General features: G+C 37.8%; 1 long non-coding RNA gene and 1 pseudogene across 1 annotated transcript in view; both read right to left on the bottom strand.

Moving 5' to 3' along the window:
* LOC125168353 (uncharacterized) overlaps nucleotides 1-18567 on the bottom strand; it is a 132026-nt gene that overhangs the window by 76480 nt on the left and 36979 nt on the right. The window lies entirely within an intron of this gene.
* LOC125168351 (60S ribosomal protein L21-like) lies at nucleotides 9261-9721 on the bottom strand (annotated as a pseudogene).

Raw genomic sequence — 18567 nt, 5'->3', positions numbered from 1 at the left:
CATATAATTACCATATGACTCAGCAATTCCAGCCTGACGTATATATCCAAAAGAATTGAAAACAGGGACTCAAACAGATACTTGTATGCTGATGCTGATATTCATTACATCATTATTCACAAAAGTTGAAAGGTGGAAACAATCCAACTGTCCATCAACAGATGAAAGGATAAACAAATATGGTATATATATTATAAATGAAGTACTGATACATGCTACAATATTGTTGAACTTCAAAAATATTATGCCAAGTGGAAGAACCCAGACACAAAATGCCATATAGTGCATGATCTCATTTTTATGAAATACATATAATAGGTAAATTCATAGAGACAAAAAGTAGTTTGGTGGTTCCAGAGCTAGAAGGAGGGAGAAATGGGGAGCAACTGCTCAATGGGTGCCGGGTTTTCTTTCAGTGTGATGAAATGTTTTGAAATTAGATAAAGGCGGTGGTTACACAACATTGTGAATATACTAAATGCCATTGAATTTTACACTCTAAAATCATTAATTTTATACTATGGGTTTCACTTCAATTTAAAAAAGACATAAACTCATACATACTCATATAGAAATAGAGAAAGCAAATGTGACAAAATGATAACAGTTTGTGAATCTAAATAAAAGATGTATGGATGTTTGTTGAATTATTCTTTCAATTTTTATGTAGGAGTCTCTTCTCAAAATAAAATATTGGGAAAACTTATACAAAAAATAACTTCAAAATACAGAAAGCTAAAATTGACAAAATAACAAAGAGAAATTGGCAAATCCACCAAAGTGAGAGATTTTAATAAACTCACTTAATAATGATAGAGTAAGTAGATCAAAAAATTAGTAAGGATAAAGAATATTTGAGGGGCACCTGGGTGGCTCAGTCAGTTGAGCGTCTGACTCTGGATTTCGGCTCAGGTCATGATCCCATAGTCATGAGCCTGAACTTCCCATTGGGCTCCATGCTGAGCCTGAAGCCTGCTTAAGATTCTCTCTCTCTCTCTCTCTCTCTCTCTCTCTCTCTGTGTGTGTCTCCCTCTGTCTCTCTCCCCATCTTGTGCACTCCCTCTAAAAAATATTTTAAAAATAATATTTGAACAAGTTTGATTTAATACACATAGAAAAAATTGCATCCAGCAACTGCAAAAATATAACTTTTTTAATATATAAGGAGTATTTATGAAAATTGACTATGTATTAGGAGATAAAGCAAGTCTCAACAAATTTTGATGAATTAGTATCATACTGACTACATCCTGACTACAATGCTAATTATCATAAATAAATAACAAAAAAATATTTTTAAAAATCTACATTTAAAAATTTCAAAATGTTTCTAAAGTATTCATGGAATAAAGAAGAATATAGTGAAAGAAAAAATGGAACTAAATGATAATGAAAAACAGTACACATCAAAACTTGCAGTACTAGAGGAAATATATGGCCATATCTTAGAAAAAAGAAAAGCTGAAAATGAATGACATAAGCTGAAAACATTAAAACATATAAAGTGCAACAGAAAAAAGATATTCAAAGTGAGAAAATAATATAAATTAATGAAATAGAAAACAAATATACACAAAAGAGTATCAACAAAGGAAACACAAATAAAATTGTCAAACCTCTGGCAATACTGATCAGAAGAAAGAGAAACACAAGTGAAAGTATTATAAATTTAAGGGAAAATAACTGCAGATGCAGCATAAATTAAAAACATAAGAATATTAAGAAAGACTTTTCTTAGTAAATTTGAGTGAAGTGGAAAGTTTTTAGAAAACAGACTCAAGAAAAAAACATAAAAACATAAGTGATCTTATAACCAATACAGAAATTCATTATCTTGAATATCTTTAATCTTTTCACAGACACAGACACACACACACATCACCACCACCACCACCACACATTACACTGAATCAGGACCAAATGGTTTTACCAGCAAGTTCTACTGAGAAGAGTTAATTTCAATTTTAATCAAGCTTTTCCAGAGAATACAAATAAAATAAGCACTCTTCAACTAAATTATAATAATAGAATATTTTTTATACCATATTCAAGCAAGGGTATTACAAGAAAGAAAATTTCAGATCAATCTCATTCATGAACATAGATGTGACAATCATAAATAAAGTATTAGTAACCCAGGGGCCTTGTGGCTCCGTCAGTAGACCATGAGATTCTTGACCTCAGGGTTGTGAGTTTGAACCCTGTGTTGGGTGTGTTGGGAGATTACTTAAAAATAAAATCTTAAAATAAGTAAATAATAAAGTATAATAAAATAAATAAATAATAATAAAGTATCTAGAATCTTTTCCCCCGCTGTGGGAACATATATAAGGGATTTTATTCTATCATCCCAAACTAGAATTTCTCTCCTCTGATTCCAAACACTTTCATTCCTTAAAATACCTTTATCAGGTAAGGTTCACTTAGACACTCAAGATGACCAAAGGACAATCAGAAATTCACCAACTTTAGAAAGTGTAGGTATTTTCAGGCAAAGGAACTGGGGCAAGAAAGAGCAGTCCCAGGTTCCCGGCAAGATGGAGGCTTAGGAGGACGCTGGGCTCACCGCCCGTCCTGCTGATCACTTAGATTCCATCTACACCTGCCTAAATAACCCAGAAAACCGCCAGAGGATTAGCAGAACAGAGTCGCTGGAGCCAAACGCAGACGAGAGGCCCACGGAAGAGGGTAGGAAGGGCGGCGAGGCGGTGCGCGCTCCACGGACTGGCGGGAGGGAGCCGGGGCGGAGGGGCGGCTCGCCGGCCAAGCAGAGCCCCCGAGTCTGGCTGGCAAAAGCGGAGGGGCCTGACGGACTGTGTTTCCACATCAAGCGCGACTTAGCATCTGGGAGGTCATAAGTTAACAGCTCTGCTCGGAAAGCGGGAAGGCTGGAGGACAAAGGGAGGGAGAGCTGCTGAGCCCCCTGACAACAGAGCTCAGTTTGGTGGGGAACAAAGGCGCTCGCCAGCGCCATCTCCCCCGCCCATCTCCCAGCCAAAATCCCAAAGAGAACCGGTTCCAGCCAGGGAACTTGACACCTAACTCTGCGCTTCTGCGGAGCCAAACCTCCGGCAGCGGATCTGACTCCCTCCCGCTGCCACAGGGCCCCTCCTGAAGTGGATCACCTAAGGAGAAGCGATCTAAGCCTGCCCCTCCTGCCCCCATGCACCTTGCCTACCCACCCCAGCTAATACGCCAGATCCCCAGCATCACAAGCCTGGCAGGGTGCAAGTAGCCCAGACGAGCCACACCACCCCACAGTGAATCCCGCCCCTAGGAGAGGGGAAGAGAAGGCACACACCAGTCTGACTGTGGCCCCAGTGGTGGGCTGGGGGCAGACATCAGGTCGGACTGCGGCCCCGCCCACCAACTCCAGTTATACACCACAGCACAGGGGAAGTGCCCTGCAGGTCCTCACCACGCCAGGGACTATCCAAAATGACCAAGCGGAAGAATTCCCCTCAGAAGAATCTCCAGGAAATAACAACAGCTAATGAGCTGATCAAAAAGGATTTAAATAATATAACAGAAAGTGAATTTAGAATAATAGTCATAAAATTAATTGCTGGGCTTGAAAACAGTATACAGGACAGCAGAGAATCTCTTGCTACAGAGATCAAGGGACTAAGGAACAGTCACGAGGAGCTGAAAAATGCTTTAAACGAAATGCATAACAAAATGGAAACCACCACAGCTCGGCTTGAAGAGGCAGAGGAGAGAATAGGTGAACTAGAAGATAAAGTTATGGAAAAAGAGGAAGCTGAGAAAAAGAGAGATAAAAAAATCCAGGAGTATGAGGGGAAAATTAGAGAACTAAGTGATACACTAAAAAGAAATAATATACGCATAATTGGTATCCCAGAGGAGGAAGAGAGAGGGAAAGGGGCTGAAGGGGTACTTGAAGAAATAATAGCTGAGAACTTCCCTGAACTGGGGAAGGAAAAAGGCATTGAAATCCAAGAGGCACAGAGAACTCCCTTCAGACGTAACTTGAATCGATCTTCTGCACGACATATCATAGTGAAACTGGCAAAATACAAGGATAAAGAGAAAATTCTGAAAGCAGCGAGGGGTAAACGTGCCCTCACATATAAAGGGAGACCTATAAGACTCGTGACTGATCTCTCTTTTGAAACTTGGCAGGCCAGAAAGAATTGGCACGAGATTTTCAGGGTGCTAGACAGAAAAAATATGCAGCCAAGAATCCTTTATCCAGCAAGTCTGTCATTTAGAATAGAAGGAGAGATAAAGGTCTTCCCAAACAAACAAAAACTGAAGGAATTTGTCACCACTAAACCAGCCCTACAAGAGATCCTAAGGGGGACCCTGTGAGACAAAGTCCCAGAGACATCACTACAAGCATAAAACATACAGACATCACAATGACTCTAAACCCGTATCTTTCTATAATAACACTGAATGTAAATGGATTAAATGCGCCAACCAAAAGACATAGGGTATCAGAATGGATAAAAAAACAAGACCCATCTATTTGCTGTCTACAAGAGACTCATTTTAGACCTGAGGACACCTTTAGATTGAGAGTGAGGGGATGGAGAACTATTTATCATGCGACTGGAAGCCAAAAGAAAGCTGGAGTAGCCATACTTATATCAGACAAACTAGACTTTAAATTAAAGGCTGTAACAAGAGATGAAGAAGGACATTATATAATAGTTACAGGGTCTATCCATCAGGAAGAACTAACAATTATAAATGTCTATGCGCCGAATACCGGAGCCCCCAAATATATAAAACAATTACTCATAAACATAAGCAACCTTATTGATAAGAATGTGGTAATTGCAGGGGACTTTAACACCCCACTTACAGAAATGGATAGATCATCTAGACACACGGTCAATAAAGAAACAAGGGCCCTGAATGAGACATTGGATCAGATGGACTTGACAGATATATTTAGAACTCTGCATCCCAAAGCAACAGAATATACTTTCTTCTCGAGTGCACATGGAACATTCTCCAAGATAGATCATATACTGGGTCACAAAACAGCCCTTCATAAGTTTACAAGAATTGAAATTATACCATGCTTACTTTCAGACCACAATGCTATGAAGCTTGAAATCAACCACAGAAAACAGTCTGGAAAACCTCCAAAAGCATGGAGGTTAAAGAACACCCTACTAACGAATGAGTGGGTCAACCAGGCAATTAGAGAAGAAATTAAAAAATATATGGAAACAAACGAAAATGAAAATACAACAATCCAAACGCTTTGGGACGCAGCAAAGGCAGTCCTGAGAGGAAAATACATTGCAATCCAGGCCTATCTCAAGAAACAAGAAAAATCCCAAATACAAAATCTAACAGCACACCTAAAGGAACTAGAAGCAGAACAGCAAAGGCAGCCTAAACCCAGCAGAAGAAGAGAAATAATAAAGATCAGAGCAGAAATAAACAATATAGAATCTAAAAAAAACTGTAGAGCAGATCAACGAAACCAAGAGTTGGTTTTTTGAAAAAATAAACAAAATTGACAAACCTCTAGCCAGGCTTCTCAAAAAGAAAAGGGAGATGACCCAAATAGATAAAATCATGAATGAAAGTGGAATTATTACACCCAATCCCTCAGAGATACAAACAATTATCAGGGAATACTATGAAAAATTATATGCCAACAAACTGGACAACCTGGAAGAAATGGACAAATTCCTGAACACCCACACACTTCCAAAACTCAATCAGGAGGAAATAGAAAGCTTGAACAGACCCATAACCAGTGAAGAAATTGAATCGGTTATCAAAAATCTCCCAACAAATAAGAGTCCAGGACCAGATGGCTTCCCGGGGGAGTTCTACCAGACATTTAAAGCAGAGATAATACCTATCCTTCTCAAGCTATTCCAAGAAATAGAAAGGGAAGGAAAACTTCCAGACTCATTCTATGAAGCCAGTATTACTTTGATTCCTAAACCAGACAGAGACCCAGTAAAAAAAGAGAACTACAGGCCAATATCCCTGATGAATATGGATGCAAAAATTCTCAATAAGATACTAGCAAATCGAATTCAACGGCATATAAAAAGAATTATTCACCATGATCAAGTGGGATTCATTCCTGGGATGCAGGGCTGGTTCAACATTCGCAAATCAATCAACGTGATACATCACATTAACAAAAAAAAAGAGAAGAACCATATGATCCTGTCAATCGATGCAGAAAAGGCCTTCGACAAAATCCAGCACCCTTTCTTAATAAAAACCCTTGAGAAAGTCGGGATAGAAGGAACATACTTAAAGATCATAAAAGCCATTTATGAAAAGCCCACAGCTAACATCATCCTCAACGGGGAAAAACTGAAAGCTTTTTCCCTGAGATCAGGAACACGACAAGGATGCCCACTCTCACCGCTGCTGTTTAACATAGTGCTGGAAGTTCTAGCATCAGCAATCAGACAACAAAAGGAAATCAAAGGCATCAAAATTGGCAAAGATGAAGTCAAGCTTTCGCTTTTTGCAGATGACATGATATTATACATGGAAAATCCGATAGACTCCAGCAAAAGTCTGCTAGAACTGATACAGGAATTCAGCAAAGTTGCAGGATACAAAATCAATGTACAGAAATCAGTTGCATTCTTATACACTAACAATGAAGCAACAGAAAGACAAATAAAGAAACTGATCCCATTCACAATTGCACCAAGAAGCATAAAATACCTAGGAATAAATCTAACCAAAGATGTAAAGGATCTGTATGCTGAAAACTATAGAAAGCTTATGAAGGAAATTGAAGAAGATTTAAAGAAATGGAAAGACATTCCCTGCTCATGGATTGGAAAAATAAATATTGTCAAAATGTCAATACTACCCAAAGCTATCTACACATTCAATGCAATCCCAATCAAAATGGCACCAGCATTCTTCTCGAAACTAGAACAAGCAATCCTAAAATTCATATGGAACCACAAAAGGCCCCGAATAGCCAAAGGAATTTTGAAGAAGAAGACCAAAGCAGGAGGCATCACAATCCCAGACTTTAGCCTCTACTACAAAGCTATAGTCATCAAGACAGCATGGTATTGGCACCAAAACAGACACATAGACCAATGGAATAGAATAGAAACCCCAGAACTAGACCCACAAACGTATGGCCAACTCATCTTTGACAAAGCAGGAAAGAACATCCAATGGAAAAAAGACAGCCTCTTTAACAAATGGTGCTGGGAGAACTGGACAGCAACATGCAGAAGGTTGAAACTAGACCACTTTCTCACACCATTTACAAAAATAAACTCAAAATGGATAAAGGACCTAAATGTGAGACAGGAAACCATCAAAACCTTAGAGGAGAAAGCAGGAAAAGACCTCTCTGACCTCAGCCGTAGCAATCTCTTACTCGACACATCCCCAAAGGCAAGGGAATTAAAAGCAAAAGTGAATTACTGGGACCTTATGAAGATAAAAAGCTTCTGCACAGCAAAGGAAACAACCAACAAAACTAAAAGGCAACCAACGGAATGGGAAAAGATATTCGCAAATGACATATCGGACAAAGGGCTAGTATCCAAAATCTATAAAGAGCTCACCAAACTCCACACCCGAAAAACAAATAACCCAGTGAAGAAATGGGCAGAAAACATGAATAGACACTTCTCTAAAGAAGACATCCGGATGGCCAACAGGCACATGAAAAGATGTTCAGCGTCGCTCCTTATCAGGGAAATACAAATCAAAACCACACTCAGGTATCACCTCACGCCAGTCAGAGTGGCCAAAATGAACAAATCAGGAGACTATAGATGCTGGAGAGGATGTGGAGAAATGGGAACCCTCTTGCACTGTTGGTGGGAATGCAAATTGGTGCAGCCGCTCTGGAAAGCAGTGTGGAGGTTCCTCCGAAAATTAAAAATAGACCTACCCTATGACCCAGCAATAGCACTGCTAGGAATTTATCCAAGGGATACAGGAGTACTGATGCATAGGGCCACTTGTACCCCAATGTTCATAGCAGCACTCTCAACAATAGCCAAATTATGGAAAGAGCCTAAATGTCCATCCACTGATGAATGGATAAAGAAATTGTGGTTTATATACACAATGGAATATTATGTGGCAATGAGAAAAAATGAAATATGGCCTTTTGTAGCAACGTGGATGGAACTGGAGAGTGTGATGTTAAGTGAAATAAGCCATACAGAGAAAGACAGATACCATACGGTTTCACTCTTATGTGGATCCTGAGAAACTTAACAGGAACCCATGGGGGAGGGGAAGGAAAAAAAAAAAAAAAAAGAGGCTAGAATGGGAGAGAGCCAAAGCATAAGAGACTGTTAAAAACTGAGAACAAACTGAGGGTTGATGTGGGGTGGGAGGGAGGAGAGGGTGGGTGATGGGTATTGAGGAGGGCACCTTTTGGGATGAGCACTGGGTGTTGTATGGAAACCAATTTGTCAATAAATTTCATAAAAAAAAAAAAAAAAGAAAGAGCAGTCCCAATAAACAAATTTTTCCTAATAGCTAGAGCACCATATAGAAGAAACAGTAACAGGAAATGATAGGGAAAACGGTTTAGTAGGAACCAGACACAGTGCTTTAAACAATCTATTTTTAAGTAATAGGTTTCAAAGGCAAGTTCTTTATCCTTAAAACACAGCTATTTAAGACAGGATACAATTACAAGTACTCCACTTTCCCTGAGCTTAAATACAATGCAACAGATAAGCTTTCGTGTATTTTTAAAACTGTTTTTTCTTAGTGATTTAGAGGGACTATTTTCAAACTACTGTAAATATTTTATAAGTAATATCTGTCAGCTCCTAACCAATTGAGTATATTCTGTTGTATACAATAAACTACCTCACATCTTTCAGCAAGAAAAAAAAACACCAAATTTGAATAAAGACATCACCCGAGGGGCACTTGGGTGGCTCAGTCCGTTAAGCATCCGACTTCGGCTCAGGTCATGATCTCATAGTATATGAGTTAGCGCCCCACATCCGGCTCTGTGCTGACAGCTCAGAGTCTGAAGCCTGCTTCGTATTCTGTCTCCCTCTCTCTCTGCCCCTCTCCCATTCATGCTCGCTCTCTCTCTCTCTCTCTCTCTCTCTCTCTCTCAAAAATAAACTTAACAAAAATTAAAAAAAAAAAAGACATCACCCAATGAATTAGGACACAATTAAAGTTTGCTTTAAATATTTCTTTGAGAGAGAGGACACCACACGGCTACTCAATTAAGAGAAACATTTTTACAGTCTTGAGGTCTTTTATTTTTTTACATTTATCATGCTGTGAATTCATATGGGTTCCTGCAGCTCAAGCTCCTTTCCATTGGTTCTCACAAAGTGTGCTTCTCGGGCGGGGCAGCCTAGCACTTCAGTGGAACCTTAGTACCTTTCTCCTTGGCGTCCTTCTTTTTTTTTATCATTTTCCTTCACACCCTTCAGGAAGCTATCGTGACTCTTTGAGTGCTTAATATGCTCAATACATACGTTAATTTTCTTAGCAAGAATCTGGCCGTTAACTTGTTTACAATGATGCCGACAGCATGCTGGGTAACACTGTAGACTCTTCCAGTTTTGCCATGGTAACATTTGTGGAGCATTCCTTTTTGAACAGTGCCCAATTCTTTGATGTCCATGATATCACCTTTCTTATAGATTCGCATGGATGTGGCCAAAGGAACAACTCCATGTTTTCTAAAAGGCCTGGAGAACATATAGCGAATACCTCTCCTCTTTCCCTTTGTGTTGGTCATTTTGGCAAATTACTGGAAGTTGGTGGTTCCCGCAGAAAGACAGAATTTTTTTTTTTACATTTATTTACTTTTAAGAGACAGAGAGAGACAGAGCACAAGTGGGAGAGGGGCAAAGAGAGGAGACACAGAATCTGAAGCAGGCTCCAAGCTCTCAGCCATCAGCACAGAGCCCGATGCGGGGTTCAAACCCACAAACCGTGAGATCATGACCTCAGCTGAAGTCCGATGTCCAACCGACTGAGCCACCCAGGCGCCCCAGAATCTCTCTCTTTTTTTAAGAGCAAATCATCACAAATAAGTCAGGTCTCCAGTCAAACAGCCTTGATTTGTAGTTGTTTGCTGATTTCCATGGTGTAAATACTACAATCTTGGCTAATTTCAAGCTGCCAGAAAGACGTCACTAAATTCAAAACTGGGGGGAGATGTTAGCAATTTTCACAAATTGCTATGAGCTGGCTCCTGTATACCATTTACATGACTCACATACCAAGACATTGAACACCAATGGATAAAAATAATCAGGCTGGAATAATTTGCTATCCAAAATTTTTAAATGACATTGAATCCCTACCTCGTACCACAAACAAAAATCAATTCCAGATGGATTATGGACTTAAATATGAAATGCAAACTTTAACATTTTTAGAATATAGGAGAGTATCTTTCTGAACTTGGAGTCAGAAATTATTTCTATAAGACATAAAATCACTGACAATAATGGGATTTATGTTTTATTATTTAAATTATGAAATTCTGTTCATCAAAATATACAAGCAAGAGAGTAGAAAAACTCACTACTGAGTGAACTGTGAAAGTTCTCATTTGGAGAAGATGATTTCCCTCATATAAGTACAAATGGATACCATTGTCTTCCGCTTCCCAAGGGTCCTTGCCCTAGCAACTCTTCTTATGTTTTGTAACTTACTCTCTCTCTCTCTTTCTCTACTGGCTTTTTTCCAAAACACTGCCCTATCTCTCCTCTTCAAGACCAATTTTTTTGAAAGATTAATACACATTTACCTTGTCCACTTCTCAACTCTTTTTTTTAAATGTTTATTTTTGAGAGAGAGAGAGAGAAAAAAAACACAAGTGCGGGCAGAGGCAGAGAGAGGGAGAAAGAGAATCTGAAGCATGCTTCAGGCTCTGAGCTGTCAGCACAGAGTCCACCATGGGGCTCCAACCTGAAAACCTCGAGATCATGACCTGAGCCAAAGTTGGGGATGCTTAACCAACTCAGCCACTCAGGCGCCACTCAACCCAATTCTTTAAAAAAAATTTATTTTAATGTTTTCATTTTATTTTTGAGAGAGAGAGAGACAGATGCAAATGGGGGGAGGGACAGAGAGAGAGGGAGACACAGAATTCAAAGCAAACTCCAGGCTTTAGGCTCTGAGCTGTCAGCAGAGAACCCAATGCGGGGCTCGAACTTATGGACGGTGAGATCATGACCTGAGCAGAAGTCGGAAGCCCAACCAACTGAGCCACCCAGGAGCCCCAGAATCCAATTCTTAATTAAGCATTTCCTTTTCATTTCCAGTACAGTCTGATTTCTTGGTTGACGCAACTCTAAGGTGACTTGATATTGTGAAATTCCATGAACGCTTTTCAGAGTTCAACTAACTGGCCACTCCTCAGAAGCATTCAATAATGTTGGCTACTCCCTTCTTGAAATCAGTTCCTTCCTTTGCTTCTGAAACAATACTCATCCTTATTTCTCACTCCTTCCTCTAAATATCCTCTATAGGTCTTCCACTCTTTTTGCTTCTTCCTAGCTCCTACCAAATTTAACTAGCTTTTAAAAATATATAAAAAGGAATATATAATCACTAAAGCAATTCTAGAACATTTAGGAAAATATAAAGGAGACAATTAAAACAGTCAGTAATCCTAACAGCCAAAGATTATTATTATTTTTAACATTTTAATTAGTATATATTACTAGACTTTTTCTCAGAATATACATTTATTTTCACAAAATGGTTAACTACCATACATAATTGTCCTTTTATCACTTAATATAATGTACATTCTTTCATATCAGTATAGATTAATATTGCTACTTTAATTATCAATAGCCAATATTCATTGAGATTTTACTGAGGGTACTGTGGTAAGCTCTATATATATTTAACCTTCACACTACAACCTTATAAGATAGAAGTTACATTATTATCCTTATTTTACAGATGAAAAAACTACGGCTTTGACAATTTCAGTAAACAGTCCATGGTCTAATAGTGGAGTAGCCCTAGTAAGAGTTACTGAAGATTTGAAACCAAGCTGTGTTTAACTTCAGAGTTGGAACTCTTTTCATTATAGTGTTTTATAAGTCAGAGTAATTTCATTTGTAAGTAATGGAACTCCCAAAAAGGGAAATTAAACAGATAAAAAGTCTTGAATTAGATAGTTTTAAAGCGAGTATACCACTCAACAACGCAAAGCTTTGAGTTGGCACTTCTATGATTCTCATAGCTTTCCCTCAGAGTCATAAGATAGCTACATAGCTGCAAGCACCGCGTTCTTATATCCTCACATGAAATATCCAAAGACAGGAACAAATGGGCAGGGTTTCCTCCTCATGTATGTATTTTTATCAGGATGAAAAACCTTCCCAAAAGCTCCAAGAAGAACAACCTTAGTGTCTCAATGACCAAAAATAACTCATTTGTTGACCTCTAAACCAAACACATAGGTATTGGATTACCACTGTCATCACAATTCACTCCTCAGACTACACCCACCTTCCCTGAGCATATTACCTCAATACCTAAAAAAAAATGGTAATTCTGTTAACAAGAGAGAAGAGGAAAGTGATGACCATTAGGTTGGCAACAACTACGAGGTCAATAGCCATTTAAAAGTTTATGTATGTACCATGACTTAATTAAGAAATCCCATGAGTTTTGTTTTTTAATTCCAAGTAGTCTCCACACTCTACACAGAGCCCAACGAGGGGCTGAATCCCACAGCTGTGAGATCATGATCTGAGCTGAGCCCTCTAGGTGCCCCAAGAAATCCCATGTTGAAGGATATTTATGTTGTTACTAATTTAATACCATTATGAAGAAAGCTGCAATGAACATATTTGTAGCTTTCTCATGCTTTTTAATTTTTCCTTAAGAGAAATTCCTAGAAGTAGAATTTTTGTATCAAAGCAAATATTCTAAGGTATATTATACATACATTACCAAATTATTCCTCAAAATATTTAAGCAAATACATGCTCTCCCCAGGAGAGTATGAGAGCACCCATTTCTTCACATTCTCAGAAACACTAATTAGCTTTAAATATTTGAAAATGTAATTTGAAATTATATAACTTTTTCTTTTAAAACTTAGCTTTTATTTTCCTTAATTTTTTCAAATGTTTTTACTGATTTTTGAGACAGAGAGAGACAGAGCATGAGCAGGGGAGGGGCAGAGAGAGGGGGAGACACAGAATCTGAAGCAGGCTCCAGGCTCTGAGCTGTCAGAACAGAGCCCGACGCAGGGCTCGAACTCATGGAGTGTGAGATCATGACCTGAGCTGAAGTTGGACACTCAACCGACTGAGCCACCCAGGTGCCCCAAAACTTAGTTTTAACTACAAGAGACTCATTTTAGACCTGAAGACACCTTCAGATTGAAAGTGAGGGGATGGAGAACTATCTATCATACTACTGGAAGTCAAAAGAAAGCTAGAGTAGCCATACTCATATCAGACAAACTAGACTTTAAATTAAAGGCTGTAACAAGATATGATGCAGGGCATTATATAACAATTACAGGGTCTATCCATCAGAAAGAGCTAACAATTATAAATGTCTATGCACCGAATACAGAAGCCCCCAAATATATAACACAATTAATCACAAACATAAACAACCTTATTGATAAGAATGTAATAATTGCAGGGGACTTTAATACCCCACTTACAACAATGGATACATCATCTAGACACAGACTGAATAAATAAAATAGGGCCCTGAATGGTACATTGGATCAGATGGACTTGACAGATATATTTAGCACTCTGCATCCCAAAGCAACAGAATATACTTTCTTCTCGAGTGCACATGGAACATTCTCCAAGATACATCACATAGTGGGTCACAAAACAGCCTTCATAAGTATACAAGAATTGAGATCATAGCATGCATACTTTCGGTCCACAATGCTATGAAGCTTGAAATCAACCACAGGAAAAAGTCTGGAAAACCTCCAAAAGCATGGAGGTTAAAGAACACCCTATTAACGAATGAGTGGGTCAACCAGGCAATTAGAGAAGAAATTTAAAAATATATGGAAACAAATGAAAATGAAAATACAACAATCCAAACACTTTGGGATGCAGCAAAGGCAGTCCTGAGAAGAAAATGCATTGCAATCCAGGCCTATTTCAAGAAACAAGAAAAATCCCAAATACAAAATCTAACAGCACACCTAAAGGAACTAGACACAGAACAGCAAATAAACCCCAAACCCAGCAGAACAAGAGAAATAATGAAGACCAGAGCAGAAATAAACAATATAGAATCTAAAAAACTGTAGAGCAGATCAATGAAACCACGAGTTGGTTTTTTGAAAAAATAAACAAACTTGATAAACCTCTAGCTATGCTTCTCAAAAAGAAAAGGGAGACGACCCAAATAGATAAAATCATGAGTGGAAATGGAATTATTACAACCAATCCCTCAGAAATACAAGCAATTATCAGGGAATACTATGAAAAATTATATTCCAACAAACTGGACAACCTGAAAGAAACGGATAAATTCCTAAGCACCCACCCACTTCCAAAACTGAAACAGGAAGAAATAGAAAACTTGAACAGACTCATAACCAGTGAAGAAATTGAATCAGTTATCAAAAATCTCCCAACAAATAAGAGTCCGGGACCAGATGGCTTCCCAGGGGAATTCTACCAGACATTTAAAGCAGAGATAATACCTATCTTTCTCAAGCTGTTCCAAAAAATAGAAAACTTCCAGACTCACTCTATGAAGCCAGCATTACTTTGACTCCCAAACCAGACAGACCCAGCAAAAAAAGAAAACTACTGGCCAATATCCCTAATTAACATGGATGCAAAAATTCTCAATAAGATACTAGCAAATCAAATTCAACAGCATATAAAAAGAATTATTCACCATGATCAAGTGGGATTCATTCCTGGGATGCAGGGCTGGTTAAACATTCACAAATCAATCAATGTGATACATCATATTAATAAAAGAAAAGATAAGAACCATATGATCCTGTCAATTGATGCAGGAAAAGCATTTTACAAAATTCAGCATCCTTAACAAAAACCCTCAAGAAAGTCAGGATAGAAGGAACATACTTAAACATCATAAAAGCCATTTATGAAAAGCCCACAGCTAATATCATCCACAATGGGGGAAAAGTGAGAGCTTTCCCCCTGATCAAGAACACGACAGAGATGTCCACTCTCACTGTTGTTGTTTAACATAGTGTTGGAAGTGCTAGCATCAGCAATCAGGCAACAAAAGGAAATCAAAGGCATCAAAATTGGCAAAGATGAAGTCAAGCTTTCACTTTTTGCAGATGACATGATATTATACATGGAAAATCCAATAGACTCCACCAAAAGTGTGCTAGAACTGATACATGAATTCAGCAAAGTCGCAGGATACAAAATTAATGTATAGAAATCAGTTGCATTCTCATACACTAATAATGAAGCAACAGAAAGAAAAAAAAAAAACTGATCCCATTCACAATTGCACCAAGAAGCATAAAATACCTAGGAATAAACCTAACCAAAGATGTAAAATATCTGTATGCTGAAAACTATAGAAAGTTTATGAAGGAAATTGAAGAAGATACAAAGAAATGGAAAAACATTCTGTGCTCATGAATTGGAAGAATAAATATTGTTAGAATGTCAATACTACCCAAAGCAATCTACACATTCAATGCAATCCCAATCAAAATTGTACCAGCATTCTTCTTGAAGCCACAACAAGCAATCCGAAAATTTGTAGGAACCACAAAACACCCCGAATAGTCAAAGTATATTGAAGAAGAAGACCAAAGCGGGAGGCATCACAATCCCAGACTTTAGCCTCTACTACAAAGCTGTAATCATCAAAACAGCATGCTATTGGCACAAAAACAGACACACAGACCAATGGAATAAAATAGAGACTCCAGAATTGGACCCACAAAAGTATGGTCAACTAGTCTTTGACAAAGCAGGAAAGAATATCCAATGGAAAAAAGAGAGTCTCTTTAACGAATGGTGCTGGGAGAACTGGACAGCAACATGAAGAAGGATGAAACTAGACCAGTTTCTTACACCATTCACAAAAATAAACTCAAAATGGATAAAGGACCTGAATGTGAGACAGGAAACCATCCAAACTCTAGAGGAGAAAGCAGGAAAAAACTACTCTGACCTCAGCCACAGAAATTTCTTACTTGACACATCTTCAAATGTAAGGGAATTAAAAGCAAAAATGAACTATTGGGACCTTATGAAGATAAAAAGCTTCTGCACTGCAAAGGAAACAATCAACAAAACTAAAAGGCAACCAATGGAATGGGAAAAGATATTTGCAAATGACATTCAGACAAAGGGCTAGTATCCAAAATCTATAAAGAGCTCACCAAACTCCACACCTGAAAAACAAATAATCCAGTGAAGAAATGGGCAGAAAACATGAATAGACACTTCTCTAAAAAAGATACCTAGATGGCCAACAGGTGCATGAGAAGATGCTCAACATCGCTCCTCATCAGGGAAATACAAAGCAAACCTCACTCCAGTCAGAGTGGCTAAAATGAACAAATCAGGAGACTATAGATGCTGGACAGGATGTGGAAAAACAGGAACCCTCTTGCACTGTTGGTGGGAATGCAAACTGGTGCAGCCACTCTAGAAAACAGTGTGGAGGTTTCTCAAAAAATTAAAAATAGATCTACCCTATGACCCAACAGTAGCACTGCTAGGAATTTACCCAAGGGATACAGGAATGCTGATGCATAGGAGCACTTGAAACCCAATGTTTATAGCAGCACTTTCAACTATAGCCAAATTATGGAAAGAGCCTAAATGTCCATCAACTGATGAATGGATAAAGAAATTGTGGTTTATATACACAATGGAATACTACTTGGCAATGAGAAAGAATGAAATATGGCCTTTTGTAGCAACATGGATGAAACTGGAGAGTGTGATGCTAAGTGAAATAAGTCTTACAGAGAAAGACAGATACCATATGTTTTCACTCTTATGTGGATCTTGAGAAACTTAACAGAAGACCATGGGGGAGGGGAAGGGAAAAAAAAAGAGAGGGAAGGAGCTAAACCATAAGAGACCCTTAAAAACTGAGAATAAACTAAGGGTTGATGGGGGTGGGAGGGAGGGGAAAGTGGGTGATGGGCATTGAGGAGAGCACCTGTTCAGATGAGCACTGGGTGTTGTATGGAAACCAATTTGACAATAAATTTCAGAAAAAGAAAAAAAAACTATTAGAAATCTAGATATTAACTGGTGATATTTTTCCCATGCTTGTGAAGACAGTCTTTTTATGAAATTAATAACCTGATTTTGAGGTTTTATTTGCATTCCTATAGAGGCATTAAAATACATACAAACCATAAAAAAAAAACAATTGTCTTCCATAGCCCTTATCAATACTAGAGATGATAACATCTATATCTGTTGGGTAAGAGTAAAACTGGAATCCCATTGTTTTAATTTGTGTTTTTCATTTGTGAATGAAAACGGGTACCTTCTAATTACAGAGTACTCAATCAAAAAAATAAATAAAATAAAATTAGTTTTTAAGTTACAAAAGCAAAAGTTGCTTTTTGACAAAAACTTAACAGTCCAAATATGTAAAAAGTAAACATTCTTCCCACCACACCCCCCAATTGCCACCATCTCATTCCCCAGTTGTAATCACTGTCAATAATTTTTAACTCCACAATTGCAGGGACTCTATCAACCTTGTTCTTTGCTGGATCTCTAGTTAATGGCCCAGTTCCTGGTATATACTGCATGTTTATTTTTTTAAATGTCATCATACCTGCCATTTTTTTCTGAAACTTGACCTTTCAACCTTACAAATATTGTAAGTGGCTTTCATTTCTTTGTACATAAACAGATCTGCTTCATTTTTAAAAAATATATGAATCGTATTCCATTGTATGGACGTATCATAATTTATGAAACCCTTAGTTAAATTATCCCTGTCCCAATTTTTCACTATTATAAGGCCACTGAAATGAGTATCCTTGGAAGTACATTTTTGTTTTGTAGTGCAAATATTTCTGAGGGATAAGGTCCTATAACAGATTCAAGGTCAAAAAGTACGTGCCAAATTGCTTTCCAAAAGACTGCACCAATTTACAATATGTGAGTGTTTTCCTATTCTCAAGCCAGCATTTGGTATCTTAAATATTTTTACCTTTTTCTACACTGAAATGTTAAGATTATACCTTATTATTTGAATTTTAGTTATAACCTCTTAGCCAGTGGTTTAACAATTTCTTACATTCATTTTCATCCTATCTGTAAATTGCCCCTTTAAATCCTTTACCTATTTTCCTATTTTAAAAAATCTTTTTCTTATTTATCTTAAGGAATTGTACATATTATGTATAGTTACCTTTTTCTGCTATATATTTGGAAATATTTTGTCCCCAATTTGTTTTTTTAAATATTGTTTTTGGTATCTTTATCACACATAAATTTCAAATTCAAACCTTCTTTGGTAGAGTATCATGGTGATTTAACTGTTGCAGCTTCATAACCTAATATTTTGCAATCTAATATTGCAAGAAACCTCTTCAATACCAAGGTATTGAAATGTCTTCACTTTTTGCATTACTTTTTG

This window comes from Prionailurus viverrinus, chromosome B3 (genome assembly GCF_022837055.1).
Source record: "Prionailurus viverrinus isolate Anna chromosome B3, UM_Priviv_1.0, whole genome shotgun sequence".
In the NCBI taxonomy this organism is placed as follows: Eukaryota; Metazoa; Chordata; class Mammalia; order Carnivora; family Felidae; genus Prionailurus; species Prionailurus viverrinus.
Note: the sequence above shows the minus strand (reverse complement) of the source record. Positions and strands in the feature narration are given on the sequence as shown.